Below are 16,676 nucleotides of genomic sequence, written 5' to 3' on the forward strand. Positions count from 1 at the left end.
CAGTATATTCATTTCCTAGGGCTGTCATAACAAATTACCACAAGCCAGGTGGCTTAAACAACAGAAATTTATTCTCTCACTATTCTGGAGGCTAGAAGTCTGAAATCAAGGTGGGAATACCCTCCAAAGGTGGCCATATTCCCTCCAAAGGCACTAGGAGAGAGCCTTTCTTTGCCTCTTCCTGGCTTCTGGTGACCCCTGCCAATCCTTGCTTTCCTTGGTTTATAGTAGCATCAGCCAGCCCCAATCTCTGCCTCCGTCATCACATGGCCTTCTTCTTTGTGTTCCCTCGGTGTTGCTGTATCCAAATCTCTTTCTTCTTTCTCTTAAAAAGACATCAGCTATCGGATTTAGAGCTCACTCTAATTCAGTATGACCACACCTTAACTTGATTACATCAGCAAATTTCCACATAAGGTCACATTCACAGGTTCTAGAGGTTAGGACTTGAACGTATCTTTGAGGGACTCACAACCCACTACAACTAGGAACTGCCCTGTACTGTTATCTATTATCGTGGAACATACCACTTCAAAACTTAGCTGCTTAAAACAACAATTGTATTTGCTCACAATTCTTTGAGTCAGCAATCGGGGCTGGGCTCATCTGGGAGACTTTTCTCCTAGTCTCACCTGAGTCATTAGTGTGACTACAGTTTTCTAGTGGCTCTATGGGGCTGGAAGGTTTAAGATGGATTTATTCACATGTCTGACTTTTGGTGCTGGTGGTAGTCAGTTGGGCGTCGACTGCAATGGCACTTGTCTACTCCATGTGGTCTCACACACTCCAGCAACCAACACAAGCACATTCATACACAGCTTGGCAGGTTCAAAGAGAACAAGAGTAAAAGCTGCAGGCCTCATGAGGACTAGGCTGCTGCATTCTAAGTGGTCAAAACTAGTCATGGGTAAGCCCAAATTCAAGGGGTAGGAAAATAGACTCTATCTTTTCACAGAAAAGGTGGCAAAGGAGCAACGCATAGGGATGAGAGGAGCTATTGAAGCCATCTTTGCAAACAATCTACCATAGGCTCCAAGTTCTGGGAGGATAAGGTGAAGAGACGCAGAGCTTGCCCTTAAAAAGCAAGTGTAGCCGCTGACTGTGATGCACTGAAGAAAGTGCCGTGTGTTAAAGGCACGGGAGAAACCAGTGCGTTTCCTTGTGTGTGGGGGAGGAGGTAGTAGGAAGCGGAAACTGAGCAGCCCGCTTACCCTCGAAAGCCCAGATCAAGAACCCTCTCATCTTCATCCGATTCTGGATAACGGCCCCCGTGTCTTGGGGCCCATATAGCTCTGGTCACAACTCAGATATTCATTGCTACGAATCATAGTCTAACCTTAAAGCAAGGATGACATGATCTCCAATCCCCAAAGAAGCAGCTACGTCCTCATGTACAATACTGACCAAGGCAAGAGAAGATTTTCAAATATGAGAGCTGGTGCAGGAATGGGCTTGGGCTTAACCCTTGGCAGAGTCCCCTCTTCCCTCCCTCACAGGCAAACATTTGCTCTTTTCTCCAGTGACTTCCCAGGAGAGGTCTAACTGCCCACATTTCTGTGGGAGGAAAGCCTCCCAGGGCGCACATGTCATATGCTATACAGACGTGGTATCTTGACTACTCTTATTCACTGTGTGACTTTAAGCCTCTTTCCTCATCTATGAAATGTGGGAACATAGGCTTTTGTAAGAGCTCTTGAGAATGATTTACAAACACTCTAGAAGCTAGACCACGTGTGTTGCTCTTCGCTCATTCATTCATTCACTCATTCACTCATGCAATGTTTACCGTTATTTTGTCTGCCTGGAGCAGCACCCATCTCCTAGAATCTGCTCTTTGCTCTCCTCCAACCATGCACTATGAATGAGAACTGTCATCTTCTTAAATACCCTACTCATAGTGGGTAGTCCAAGGGTGGATAACTGCCTTAAGTTGGGCCAATAGGCAATCTTCCCTGGTATTTTTAAGTGTATGAATATAAAAAGGTAGCCTAGTTTGCCTATGGGTTTGTAGCTAGAAAGCTCTAGAGCAGTGGGGACCTTGCCACCAGATGGGTGAGCACACTGCAGGAACTTGCAGGCTGAGAAGGGAATTACTCGGGAGAGGCTGTTACCATGAGATCCTCAGTGACTTAGTTAAGAGTGTGGATCCACTCAGCAGTGCACTGACCTGGCAGGGGGCAGGTGGGAGCTGTGGGGTTGCAGGGAGGAACTAGTTGGGGGTCAGAGCCACTCCCCTACTGGAGCAACAAGTGCAAGATGAGTGAGACAGCTGAGTGACGGAGTGGCCTTTGAGTCCCACGTGCTTGAGGCAGAGGGACCTGGAGTGATTTACCAGGTGAAGAAAAATGAGAGGTAAGGCTGCAGAGGGTGTCCAGATCTCATTACAAGGGCCTCATAGACTGAGGCTATAGTTGAATGCCATCCTGATTGCCTAGAGGGCACCAGGGCAGGATTGGGGGCAGGGAGTGGAAAGGCCAGTTTTGCATATTAGGAACAGCTGGAGACTCACCCTGCTGGCTTGCCATCCCCACTCAGAGGCCCACAGTGCTATGCACCCTGCTATTTGGCAGCTCTGGCCTCAAGCTCCCACCAGTGACCTACAGAAGGAGTGGGGGAGGAAGCCAGGGGCCCAGCATACAAGTTGCCCATGGGCAGCTTCACTCCTGGGGCCATTCACTCCAGCAGATTCCCTGCTAGACAGTGACCATGGAAGGGATCAGGCCCAGGCTTGCCCATACCCAGAACCCCTGGGCATGAGAGGAAGCATGACCATTGGTTCTTGGGCCTCACCCAGAATTGAGTCCCCTTTAGCAGCCCATTGGCTTCTCAAGGTGCTGGTCCTGGCCCACAACCTTCCCCATCCTGCCTGGCCCTCCCGGTCCTGGCTTCCCGTTGAGCTGATCTGGTAGAGCTAAAAGACCCCAGGGCCCATTTCAGGCCCTACCCTTACCTTTACCTACATTGGTATTGCTGCCTACCTCCCAAGTCAGGCTTAAGGAGGAGCTCACCTGGGCCTTGGCTCCTCCTTAGCTTCTTGGAGCTCTCTGTGTCCCCATCATCTGTCAGGCAGTCTGGGCTCTGCTGTGCTGCTGAGTACTGTCTTCACCCTCCCTGCCATGCCTAGCTGTGCATCTGCCGGTGATGCCCCAAGACTCCGGGAGGCCCACCGCAGCTGAGGGCCACACCACTGCCTGTCTACACAGCCCCAGCAGGAAGAAACCAAGAACACGCACAGGATAGGAGGTGGGATTCCGCCACCCCCACCCCCACCCCCGCCCGCCCCTTCCTGCCTTGCATAGGCCCAGCACCCTCTCATTTGCTCCTTATGACAAGGCCAAGCCACAGTCTGTGGCACTTCCTGCACACTCCTGGATGGGAGATTTTCACCACGTGGGGCTGATGTGGGGACAGGTGATTCATCACTTTCAGCAGCAGAAGGATGACACAGTTTACAGCTCCCCAAAGGAGAAGGAGGGAGGGAGGGAGAGGGACACCAGGAATGGGTCCAGAGGCGGGTGAGGGGGAACAGGGAACCATATGTCCAAGCATCATTTTCAGCACCTCCTCTAATACTGTGCTAGGCATGGATGCAGCAGCCCTGCAGTGGAGGAGCTCAAGCTGGCTGGATGCAGATGAGAGAAAACTCACTATGTGTAGAGCAGGTGTTTCTGTATCACCCGTGCCGATGTGTCTGTGGTTCACGGAGGGGTACTCCTAGACAAAAGAGCCATTCCAAGTCACCAAGGGCACTAGCATGTTTGTAGAAGGCTTCCAGAAATGGCGGCATTTTATCGTGAAGGATGAGTGGGAAAAGAGCAAAGGCGCAAAAGAAGAAGCCAGTTATGGGAAGCACCGGGACCATGGGGCCAAGACTGCACGAGGCGAGGAAAGAAAGCTGGCGCCCGTGGTGGAGCCTTTAAAGGCTGTCCATGAGGGCCTGGGACCTGGGTCTGGGTCATTAGAACACAGAAGGCGACTTGATCGAGCCACAGAAAATTCCAGCCTGGATTCATTCTCAACAGAAGATATTCCCAGCATTCTTTCTTCTCTGTGAGCTCCCAGGACCTGACCTCCGCTGGCCACACCATGCTACCTCAGTCACCGCTTGTGACCTCCTGTCTCACCCCTGCTGGAGTGTGCCAGCTCTGACCCAGCCCATACCACCTCTTACCTTGACCCCTCTCTCTGCAGCCACCTTGGCCTGGTGTCTCCATCTCCATTGCTCCTCTTGGGCTCCTGTAGATAGCCTCGCGCTGCCCTAGCAGAGAACCTTGCACCAGGCTGTATCCAGGGCTCCTCCCCTCACTGCAGACTCCTCAGCTGAGCCATCTGCACCCACCATCCCTGGGCTTGCCAGGCACTGCCTTCAGCACATTTAAAGAAGGGCAAGGGTTCTGAGGCACCAAGAAATTGCTGGACATCAGCAAAATGCCAGTGGTGGCTGCCCTATTTTAAACAACACAGGATGGCATTCTCTCCTTGACATAGTCTGCTCTCTATCCCAACTTTCCTAGAGCCCATGCCCTGGCTCTCTGGGAAAGAGGTACATCAACAAGGCTAAAGACTAACCTTCATGGTCACTATGACCATGATTCTGGACACTTGTCTCACTCATGATAGAAGGCTGACTGAGGGCATCAGACTTCAATGACTTGCTGCCCCCACCTCATCCTTGGACAATTAAGGGTCCAGTTAGCTGGCCCAAGGCTGCTGTCTCCCTGCCCTCTTGGCAAGGCTGGCTGCCTTCAGGGTTCTGACACATCTTGTCTTTGATGAGTTAGACCATCCACGTGGTTGTCCTGCCTCAGAGACGTAGCTTTCCTGACCTTTGCTGGGATCCTGGGGATGAGGTCACTGGTCCAGCTCCTTTTACACAAGCGTGCACACACACACACAATATCTGCCACCCTGGAGCACCCTTTCCTTAGAGGGTCAGAAGTCTTAGAACCTCCTGAATCTGCTGATTGATGATTCCCTGCTGGCATGTTAGGTATTTTTACAATCGTTCTAAAATTTTATTATCTTAGCCTTCTGAACAGGCTCAGTGACTCATCCTGGCTGAATACGTGACTGGACACCAAGAGGTCACCTGCTGCCCTCACTCACAGGGATGTGACAGAGAGCCCTGGGGCAGAGGACCGCTGGGTCTTCAACATACTTTCCCCTCCTGAGGCTCGTGCCATGGGAAAACACAGCGGTAACAAAAATAGAAAGGAATGGTCTTGACCACACAGGATAATTGTAAACACTGAACGATGTCTCAAAGAAAAACAAAAGTAAAATTATAGAGTTGGGAGGAGCTCAGAGATAAATTTTCTCATTCTCTTCTAGCCAGCACTTCCCACATTAGTAATTTTACCCTTATCTGTATTACTATTTGCTTAATTCATTCAACAAGTATTTATTGAGGATCCACTACGTGCCAGGCACTATTATCGATGCTTGGGCTACATCACTGACAAAGCTAAGATGCTGCCCTCTGGGTGCTTACATTCTGTGGGAGGAGAGGGAGAGACAGTCGACAGTAAACGATATTCAGAATAAACAAGAAAATGACAAGAAGGGGAGAAGCACTAAGGAAAACAGAAGCAAAAGAACAGGATAAGCAGTGCTGGGGGTGGGTGCAAGTTGTAGCCTTCGGTAGTTAGCAGAGGGGGCCTGGGGCAGAAGCATGCCAGGGAAGGGGCAGCTAGAGTGAAGGCTTATAGAAGGAAGAGTCAGGAGGCAGGGCAGCTGGAGCAGAGGGAGCAGAGGGAGCAGAGGGAGGGCAGTGGGAGAGGAGGTCAGGGAGGTACTGGGGAAGAGGTCACGTAGGGCCTGGCCGCTGGTTCACTGTAAGGACTTTGGCTTTCATGAAAATGAAATGGGGAGCATCACGGAGGGAGGAGTGGCATGATGAGACTTCACAGCCCCGGGAGGGCAAGGTCATTCTGCAACCTCATGCCTAGTGCAGGGCATGGCCCCGGACAGAATTCAATAAATGCTAAATACCAGTGGAATGAATGAATAAGTGAATGAGTGAATAAATCCAAGCCAGAGGTTATGCCCACTCCTTCCCAGAGATAAGACTGTGGATACTTCTGTTTGGAACAAATATGTTTCAATCTGGTCATTGTATCTGGACCAGAGATTCATGTCCATGTCACTTGGGGAGTTTTCAAAGTCCTGGTACCCAGACCCCTCCCCAAAAGTCCTGACTCCTAGGTTGGGTGGGGCCCAGCATGAGTATGTAAATCTCAGGCAAACCCACCTCCAAGTAAGAAACATCAATCTAGACATTCTAGATACTTCTTAATACTCAGCACCTGGCATCATATCCAGCCCCAGGGCACACACTGAATGAAAAAAAACTTGTTGGCTGAATTTATGGATGCATAAGTGCATGAAGATTGCTCATTAATTGTCCTTTTCCATTTTCAACTCAGACGTTTAGAATTATGTAAATAAATAGATTCCAGAGGAGGAGAAGCCAGAGGCCCTTGCTGTCTGCTATTCCCCTCCTCCACCCAAATCCTCGGGCCACTTCCTCTTACGTGGGACTCTTCCCTTCACTGGCTTCCACTTGATCTGCCCTAACTGAGGGGAGCAGGGTTGGCCCTTACTCTTGGAGAGTGCAGTGATTCTGAAAGCAGATCGCATTTCATAACACAATGTGTTTCTGCAGAGCTCCCATTCAGCAGGGCCTCTCCTCGGATGAGAGGGTTGCTGAGGAATGAGGCTTTACCAGACAGCCGGATGCCCCCAAAGAAAAAAGGGTGCTGAGCCTGAGGAGTGGTGGGGTGTCAGAGGCTTGGAGGGAGGCAGCAGTTCACTTCCCTTTCCTCACAGGAGGGGTCCGCCCACATTCCAGGGACAAGGACAAAATTCTTCCTGCAGGAAATGCTGGCTGGGGCCCTGAGGATTCCTTCCCTCCTCGCTTCTCTTCTCCAGGTCTAGGCCAGCTGCCCCACTCCAGAGCCTGGGGCCCCAGTTCAGGACCTGTAGGTCTCAGATTCTCTGCCTGCTGCTTGCAGGTGCTGGCTGCCTGAGATTTTTGCATCTAAGCAGCAAAGAGTCCCTTATTATCTTGACATACTTGGAATAAGTGCAGCCATTTTTTCTCTTCCCAGAATTCACAAAAGGCCAGAAAAATTCCATAAGGCATGTGCCTCAACTCTATTTTCTCCTTCCTCTGGTTAACCACTCCTTGTGACCTTGAAAGAGTAGCCCAGAAGACTGCCCTAAGATTGCTGCCATATACGTGGTGGCTGGAAGGAGTGCCCCGACCTAAGTGGCCAGAAGCCCACCTAGTGTGCCCTACTGAGGGGGCAACCTTAAACTGTGGGAGAATGGGTAGTGGTTAGCTAAGGGTCTAGCACACAAGTTAGGCAGCCTGAGTTCAAATTCTGCTTCCTTCACTTACCAGCTGTGCAGCAAATGAGTTATGTCTCCGAGCCTCAGTTTCCTCCTGTCTAAGATGGGTGTGTCAATAGTTCCTTTCTCTTAGGGAGGCTGTGAGGATTAAATGAGATAATGCACAGAGAACACTTCTCAAACAATAGCTATAATTATTGTATTTTCATTAGTATTGAGCACCTGTCATATACCTACTACTGTTACAGGATGCTAAACGAAATGCTTTAGGTCCTCAGAGACCACCTCATCAAGAAGATAGTCAAGGAAACAGAAGCTTTGGGCTACATATGATAAAGCTTCAAGATAGAGGAGAAGGCAGGATTAACCCTTTGCAAAGAGATCAAGGCAGTTTCACAAGAGAAAGAAACCCTTGAAAAAGTTCTGGAGGTTGGATAGGAGTCCTTAAGACAGACGAGGAGGTAAGGACATCACAGGTAGAGAGAGGAGACAGCATATCCCAAGACTCAGAGGCCTGGCCAGCAAGCTGGGTTTGGAAATCCAGGATATAGGAATGTAAAGTGGGAAGAGGACGAGAGTGACTGGGAAGCTCGTAAGACAGGCAAAGTCCCATCCCAGAGGACCTTGGAGGTCTTGCCAAAGAGACGTCTAGACTTCTCTTTAAGGTCATTGCCTTATAATGAAGAGGTTTTTGTTGTTGTTGTTGTTGTTGTTGTTGTTGTTTTAGAAAGATCTCTCTGCTGTAATAGGAGGGGTCAGGGCGCAGACCCTGGAAGAGACAGACACATGCAAGAGGGTAGAGCAGTGACCCTCAGGCTTCAGTCATCCCCTTGCCTCCTTGGTGGTGTTCGATATACCCAGACACAACCCCAACTACTATTTATGTAATATTTCCCTTTATCTCAGCTCATTCTTTAGCCATTTTATATCATTTTATATCGCTTAGATCATTTTATATCTGTTGTACCCTTATAACTACTGGTTCATTTTTTCCTGAACATCTATGTAAATGCTACACTCTTAAAATGAAAGAGTGTAAATCACTGGAAATCACCTCTTTGTCTGCAAGAGGCACCTGCCTCCGGCTTTGGTAACCATTGATCGTGCTTGATATAAGAGAACATGAGCCCAGCAGATGGAAGAGAGAAGGGTCTACTCAGTGTGTGGTGCCAGCCAGGTCAGCCCCAAGACTCCTGCTTCCATCTTTATGGCCTCAACTACTGCTTGGGGGCTGCTCTGAAACACAAGACTAAACAAACATCCCTATCCATGGCTGTGTGGACTACAGTCATCATTGGCCCTCCTCATCCAAACATATGGGCTTCGTCTCTGCTTGGAGCACAAATAGGCAAATGCCAAGGATGGCCTGGTGGTAGACGCCTCTGTGGATAACTGCACTGTGCTGTATTAGTGAAAACTAAGCAGGAGGAGGGAGAGAAAGAGGAAGAAGAAAGGAAAGAGAGAAGGGAGGAAATGCCTCATCTGATTTATCTTCACAAGAATCCTGTAAGGTAGGAATTATCGTACTCATTTTACAGATCAGGAACCAATCTCAGACACATTATGCTATCTGCCAGGGTCATTTCTAGTAAGAAATGGAACTTAGCTACTAGTCTAGATCTGTCTGACTTTAAAGCCACTGCTTTCTTTTTAAAAATAAGGTTCATAATCACACTGCTGCAGCAAAACAGCTATTTTTTTAAAAGCCCATTTCAGTCTTCTCTTGTTCATGTGCAAAAAAATATGCATATATTCCTTTTGTTCACCTAGCATTCTATCATAAATATTTGTAGTATTGCTACATAGTCTTTACAATAATCACTTTTACATAATATTCCATCCTGTGGACATATCATGATTCACTGAGCCATCACTGAACATTTAGGTGGTTTCAATGTCTTGAGATTATAAATCCTCCCCACCCCCACCCTTCCCAAGTCAGTCTCCCCTGGGATGAGTCAGTGCTTCCATCTGCCCCACGTCTGGAGGGTTACGTAGGTCACTGGGGCCTGATCATGCCTGCAGTGATGCAGCAAGGTGTTCTAGAGTCTCTAGGAAAGTGAGAGCTACTCAGAAAGCCATGTCCTCTGCCTCTCTTCTCGCCCCCCAACTCTGCCAAGTCTGGCATGGCCTTGCCCCTGCCACTATCCCCATTCACTCAGGCTACAAAATCCCAAGTGGTATAGACTGGGAAGGCTAGAGGCTGGCTGAGGTGGCTTCTTGTTGCAGGTGAAGGCAGCTCCATGCCCAGACATCTCAGGAGCCATAAGGCACTCAAATGACCCTAGAACTGGTCAGCAATAACTCCAGCACTGAGATAGGAGCCAGACCCCTGCAAGGAGCCCAGGGCATCGCTTGGTCCCTGTTCCCTTGAGAGTCCCCTTCCAGAGAGTTCTCTGTTCTTTACCCCCTTGAGGAACACGGCCACATCCCAGGCTGGCTCCCCAACACTTCTGAGATGGACTCAGGAAGCAGAAACACTCCCAGCAGGCAAGCAGACATGCACAACTGCCTAAGGTGACTGGCTGAAGATCACATTTTCAGGATGCTTCTCTGTTTTATCTGTTTGCAAAGCAGATATTTGGGGAGGTTGTGCTCAGAATTGCTTGGCAGTTGCCAGTCCCATGGGAAATGGTTCGCATTCTTAGCATAGCTGGAGGGCTGTGAGGCAACGGAGATGACTGCTCAGAGGCCTCTCCCGACACTACCCGACCCGAGGAAGATGAGCCACCACCTCGGCATCTTCTCTTCTTGGCTGGGTTCTGGTGGGGGACAAGCTGGACATTCTTTCCAAGAAGGCAGGGTGGTGGGAAATCTTCAGAGGGGCTGTTTGGAGAGAGAGTCATGGCATTACTGATGCAAGCCCAGGACGGGGAGTGCTTGCAGAGGTCATGTCCTCCATGCCCCTGCCCAGCGCAGCATATCCCGTGCCAGCCGAATTGCCTTTGGACAAGCTCACAAAGTGTTCAAGAGAGTGGCTTTCTTGAGCCAGGGGTATGTTGCTGTTTGCATGTTTTTCCTCTTTTAATAAAGAATGTTATCGTTTTAAAACAAAATCATTAAAGTTATTTTTAAATCAATAACTAAATAAAAAGGCCTCAGAGCCAGGGCATTTTACCTCTTGCCTGGATCATAAACCCCAGGATGTAGCAATGTTTCTTCTCAGAAAACCATAAATGTCACCCCCATGTACTCTTTCCCCGTGGCCGTTTGGCAACCCTGCTGTGCTACTAAAAGGAGGGGGAATAGTGGCCCCCTTGAGTCAAACCTGTGACAAATGTGTTCCTGACTGGGCACACTGGCCAGTGGCCAGTAGCCACACGTACAGAATTCTCTGAAAGGAGGAGCCACATTCTTGAGACCACTCTGTGGAAGTAGACTCAAAGAGCAAGCTGGACTTTATTCAGGCCCTGCTAATTGCCAGGAAATGCAGAGAGAGAAATCTCCTTTGTGGCCTGTGCATAGGCCCCTGTCAAGCCGGTGTATGTAGATATGTCTTCAGGAAGCTTGGCCCAAGGCCCACTGAAAATGGCGCTGTCCTGGGAAACAGCTCTCTGGCTGGCCACGGCTTCCTTCGGAGCTTTAGGAAAGTACAGGAAGAGAGGCAGTGATGGCAGAGGGAAAGCCAGGCAGCTTGTGGCCTGGTTGATCACCCTGTGATTGTTTGATGTGAAACTAGAAGACAGAAATCCTCCTGGGAGCCTGGTGCCAGGTGTGTGAGTGGGTTGTAAGAGAGGCCGGGGCCCCTCCCTGGGGTGGCCACTGTCCAGGAGGAGGGAATGAAAGGCATGCCTTAGAAGTGTCAGAGCCCAACAGGTGTGTGTGCCTGAGGGCTGACAGGCTGAGCGCTCTCACACTGCCTGAACTTCCTGTAAAGCAGAGGCTCTCAGCCCTGGCAGCATATCAGATATCACCTGGAGAGCTCTTTAAATTCCCAACACCCAATACAATAAAACTCTTTGGAGGTGGGACCCAGGTATCAGTACATTTTTAAAGCTTCCAGTAATTAAAATATTCAGCCAGGGTTGAGAACCAGTGCTTTATGGAATTATCTGATGCACCCCAGGCTCATCAAACAAAATAAGTAGGACTCCTCCTGAGTGATTCACGGAGCCACCTTCTCCCTAGAGGTCCTCCTCACTCTCTAGTCTCTCCAAATTCTTGCCATTCTTCAAAACCTATCTCAATTCCCATCTCCTGAGGAAACTCTCCCTGGCTGCTTCAGCTGCAGTGAGCATTTTCCTGAGGTTTCCTGTCACTTAGGACCTGTGTCGCTTACATGCATAACCGTAGGTTGATCGGTATTTGCCCTGTCTACAAATTGGGCAATCTATTCCCCTGGGGCCAGGTACTCTGTCACATATTATGCTTCCTTGTAACCCTCTGGCCTATCACCTACCACCATTCGTTGCCCATATTATATGCTCGACAAGTATTTTGGGGCTGATTTGCATTCTGTGGCATTTCAACATTTCAGGCAGTCTTGGTGAGAGAGTTCAAAGAATGCCTGATCCAGATTAGTGGTTTTAATGTTGATCAGTGATTGCGGTCATGGAGGTATGTATGGTGGGAATGGGGTGGGGATGGCTGCAGGATGAATGGCCAAGAGATGACAGTTAGGCTGTCTTCCAGGAATGTATGTGTGACCCATCTAACCTAGTCCTCGCATGGTCTAGTCTCTGCACGGAGCATCTTCAAGGACACGAGAGTTCCAAAGGGGAGTGGGCAGGGGGAGAGGTGTTTACTAATTAAGAGTACTCTGAATACTTGCCACAGTCACTAAAGGAAACTGGAACATGGCAAACCGAACCTACATTTTTATACCTCCTCTCAACCTCTCCCCCGCTGTAAATCACATCTGAGGAGCTGATACATCAACTAGGCCTGGAGGTGTAGGGAGAAACAGAAAGGATGTTCTAGGCAGAGAGATCAGCTGTGACGATGCAGAGGGACACAGTGCCTCTTGGGTTCTCAAAATGGCCAGTGGTCCTGTGAGTGTGGAATGAAGGAGTAAAGGATGGAGGTGGTTAAACAGAGACAGGAAAGGAGGACGAGAACCAGAATATAAAGAGCCTGGAATCACAGGTGAGAGGGGTAGACTCCAGGGTTAACCATCCAAAGTTTAAGACCAAGAAGTGGTGTGATGGGATCACGCTGGTAACATATAAAAGATGAGACCAGTCAGGACACAACAGCAGGTGACTGGACCGAAGAGAGGCTGCAGATAAGGGCTGGCACAATCCAGTTCATTCGTGGCTGCCAATGAGAAGGTATTTGAGCCTCAAGCCAGCGTTGGAGGTGCTCCCACATACCTTACCCAAGAGGCCCTTCCAGAGGTCCTGGTCTGCCTGGCAGTCACCCCCAGACCCGTATCAGCCACTCCATACTGCTCCTCCAGCCTATGAGCTTATGAGCTGAGATCAGAACCCCTCCAGGCATTGGCAGGGTCACCCTCGGCTGCCTTTACTCACAGTGTGACATTTTCACTTTATGTCTAAGCCACAGGGCATTTATAATCACCACCCAATAGAAACAAACAAGAAAATCTTTAGACTCCAATAATATGAAATATATTTCAGTGAATTGTTTAAACAGAGAAATGGCTCTTTGGTTCTAAAATTTTTAATCCCAATTTTTGCCGAAAGATTTTAGGAGTCTGGGCAGCTTGGGTTTACCAGGAAGCTGATGTGCTGAGATGGAGTTAGGAATGATTACTGGGGGGTGCGGGGGGAGGGGGGAGGTAATGCCTGTGAGAGAAGGAGAAAACGGGATTAGAGCCTTTAGACTGCAATGAGACCTGACCGTCTCTGCTAGTCCGCCAGGGCCTGCTAGAGGAGTCAGTATTGGGTGGAAAGGTGGAAATGGCTAGGCTCTCGTCTCACTACCTGGCTTGGTCAATGGCCAAAGCCACGCCAAGAGCATAAACTTGGTCTGAAAGCTGAATGGGCCCTGCTTTGTAGCTGGACAGTCCTTTTTTGGAAAGAAATCTGTGTCCGCCATGGAGCCCCTCCTCTTCCCAGCCTCTGGTCTGAGTGGGCTACACCTGGTGTGTTTGAACCCTGTACCCCTGTCTCCACAAGGAGTGCCTTTACTCTCTCCATCACCTTCCTTGTCTCCTGCCACTCTAGGCCACTCTCCCTAGGGATCTGTTGTGTTCTCCCTCCGTCCACTTCCTAATGCTGAAGGCTTTCTCCTTCATTTATCTCCTCACAATACTCTGCCCCAAAATCACCACAAGAAAAAACAAAAGACAAATGGCTACGTGGGATAAGAGCTGTATAATTTGAATCACCAAGGACTCGTCTTCCTAAGATATGAAAAGCCTCAACGCAAATCACAGAACTACCAAAAAGAAAAATGAGCAAAAGACATGAATGAGTGGTTTATGGAAAAGGAAATAAGATGGCCCTTAGATGAAAAGATGCTCAACCTGACTCATAGTAAAAGCAATTCAAGTTAAGACTACACAGAGATACCATATTCACCTATCAGATTGGCAGAGATCAAAACGTTTGACTCAGCACAGCGTTGGCGGGGAACAAGAACTCTCACACGCTACTGGTGGGAACAAAAATTGGTAAAGCTACAGGGAGGACAATTTGGCAATATCCCTCTGTTACAAATTCCCACGACCTTCGAAAGGCAGCAGAATGTGATAGTTAAGAGAATGAACTGGAGCCAGAGCACCTTGGTCTGAATCCCAGATGTCCAAGTCAGCTAACTTCTCCGTGCCTCAGTTTTTCTCATCTGTAAAATGGGATGATAATGGTAGCTACGTTTGGAGATTCTCTTAAGAATTAAAATACATTAATTATTGTAAAGCATTTACCACATTGCCTGGCCCTTAGTAAATGCCATACAAATGTTAACTATCATTATTTTTAATTGACTCGGCAATTCCACTGCTAGGAATTTACCCTACAGATATATTTGCACATGTGTTAAATGAATTTACAATGTTATTCATTGCAGCATCGATGCAACCGGGGAGAAAACTGGAAATAATCCAAATATCCATAAAAAGGCTAAATTAATTACAGTGCACATGTACAATAGAAAACTATGTGAATGCAAAAAAACAATAACAAAGAAGCTCTTTAGTACTGATCCAATGTGTACTGAATGCTATCATAACTTTTTCAATAAAGAGTAGTAGAAACACAAGTCCACATTCCCTTATTCACAATTATGAAATTGAAAAATCTCTATAAAAACAGAAATTGTTTTTTTAAAAATAAATTTTGTACAAACACCTTCGGTAGCAAAACTTGAATTCAACTGAACTGACTTAAGGCTGATTAAAGCTGTATTTATCCTATTTAGTGCAGAAATATCAGCATGTTTTATCACAGACTCTGCTGGGGTGTGACACAATACACACACTACCTTTGTTGTTGTCCCACGAGGTGCATGAGCTGTCTCATCACAGGGTTTTCAAGGTAGGAAAAAAAAAAAGAAAAAATGCAGCAGTAGCTTACCACTGTGTCTGCCGCACGGTGTACGGGTCCCACCCACCTGTGCTGCTTGGTCCCTAGTGTCACAATCACCAACCGCCTGTGAAATAGAAGGGCTCCTGTGGGACTACCGTTATACACACCTTGAATTCCGAATTCCCAAGCACGCCTGCCCCCAACCGTTCCAGATAAGGAACTGTGGACCTTTATCTACTTTTTTTTTTTTTCATTAAAATATCTCTCTAAGTATGCCTAAGAGAATAGCACCAGTTGCCTCTCTGGCTGTGCAACAGAAACAGGAGGGACGATTTCACTGTATTTGAACCCAATCATTTAAAGAGTCTGTGGATATCTTACTTATTCAAAACTAAATAAATACCATCGAAGACCTCCTCAACCCGGACTGCTGGATATTGTTAAAGCCTGAATGCCCTGTCACTGCCATCTCTGTGGCGGGCTGCCTGGGAACATAGACCTGAGAACCAGGGCTCAAGGGTGAGGGCCAGTGGGACAGGAGCCTCATCTCTGACTCATGTGCCACCCTGGGCATGGAGGCGAGGCCTCCTCCCTAGGAAAGTGGAGATAATGAGAGTGACTCAGTGGCAAGCACTCCGATGGGCCGATTGGCAGAGAAGCCAGGTTCCCTTACCAGCACCTTCCTGCTCACGTTTCCCTTCCCGGAAGGGTGAGGGCCACCCTCTAGACTCCTCCTTGGCACATCTCCCAGCAGAGACCCAGTGGGAGGGCGCTGACCCAGCTGTGAGCGAAGGGTCCCGCAGATTGAGGCTAAGAGTGGAGAGCAGGTTGCATGAAACCAACTCCCCTGAGGATGCACAGGAAGCTCCCAGCAACCCTGTTTTTAAGGGTGAAAATTCAGAACAAGTCCCATGTGAACATAATAAAGGGATAGTTCAATTAATCCAGGAGATGGATGGACCTGAATGTACAGGTATGGAATAATGTCCATGACCTAGTGCTGAGTGAAAAAAGAAAATTGCAGAATAATATAGATATAGTATATAAAATCCCATAAGGATCCTTAGATGGCAGAAGGGAGGAAGGAGAAACTAACAGATGAAAGACGTTAGTGTATTTATAAAAGAGAAAAAGCAAATGGCAGATGGGCAAGCTAAATGCCGAGGGGCCTGACCACATGAAGCCCACCTGTCACTTGTGCAGGAGATCCCAGGAGGCTCAGGAACTGGGACGCAGGCACTGCAGAAGCGGGTAGAGTGGAAAGCAGGGCACAGGCTAACAGTCTGCAAAGACTGCAGTTAGACCCTGGTTCCCTCCCAAATAGGCAGCAGGTGAGTTTATCTCTTTCACCCCGAGGAGATGCAGAGAAGTTACACACAAGGAACTGCTGATAGCAGACCACCAGGCACAGTTGAGGGCAGAGGCTAGGTGAGGGGACTCGGCACTGAAAACGGGGTTGAGTGAGAGTTGACATGTGAAAGATGTGCCCACCAACCCCTTTTCCTCACACCCGCAACCACTGCCAGGCAGCAATACAGTGCCCCCTGCCTGACCCACCCTGAGCAGGAGATTGCACCATTCTCAGAAGGAACTGAATGGCCTCAGAGAAAAGGCCCAGAGAAACTGAGCCCCCAACAATCCCTGGGTCCTCCTACCACCCTCCAGTGAAGCAGAGCACGCAGAGTTTCCAGTTAGAGTTCTCTAACACCCCTACTCAATATACGAACAGATATGCAAGAATCACCAGTCCCTGGAGAAAATCTCTGACACGAAAGACAGAAACCACAACAAACAATAAAAGCAAACAGATAATGCACAGAGTAGAAGAAAACATCATAAAAGCAGTAATCTTCAGAGAGATGAGAAAATGGCTCCCATGAAATTAGATCAGAT

At 48.5% G+C, this 16,676-nt stretch overlaps 3 long non-coding RNA genes across 3 annotated transcripts in view; 1 reads left to right on the plus strand and 2 right to left on the minus strand.

Moving 5' to 3' along the window:
• Positions 1-49: 49 nt before the first annotated feature.
• On the minus strand, positions 50-3,245 carry LOC105289538. Its single transcript, XR_895692.2, has 2 exons — positions 3,009-3,245; positions 50-325 (listed from the first exon to the last, which is right to left on the minus strand). It is a non-coding gene; the product is annotated as an uncharacterized LOC105289538 (long non-coding RNA).
• Positions 3,134-5,091, plus strand: LOC111737790. The gene is made up of 2 exons (XR_002779574.1): positions 3,134-3,243; positions 3,582-5,091. It is a non-coding gene; the product is annotated as an uncharacterized LOC111737790 (long non-coding RNA).
• A 2,447-nt stretch (positions 5,092-7,538) lies between these two features.
• LOC111737783 overlaps positions 7,539-16,676 on the minus strand; it is an 18,462-nt gene continuing 9,324 nt past the window's right edge. Inside the window, exon 2 of the long non-coding RNA XR_002779564.1 lies at positions 7,539-10,179. This is a non-coding gene — a long non-coding RNA (uncharacterized LOC111737783). The remainder of the gene's footprint in view (positions 10,180-16,676) is intronic.

Source organism: Pteropus vampyrus, unplaced genomic scaffold (genome assembly GCF_000151845.1).
Source record: "Pteropus vampyrus isolate Shadow unplaced genomic scaffold, Pvam_2.0 Scaffold1, whole genome shotgun sequence".
Lineage (NCBI taxonomy): Eukaryota > Metazoa > Chordata > Mammalia > Chiroptera > Pteropodidae > Pteropus > Pteropus vampyrus.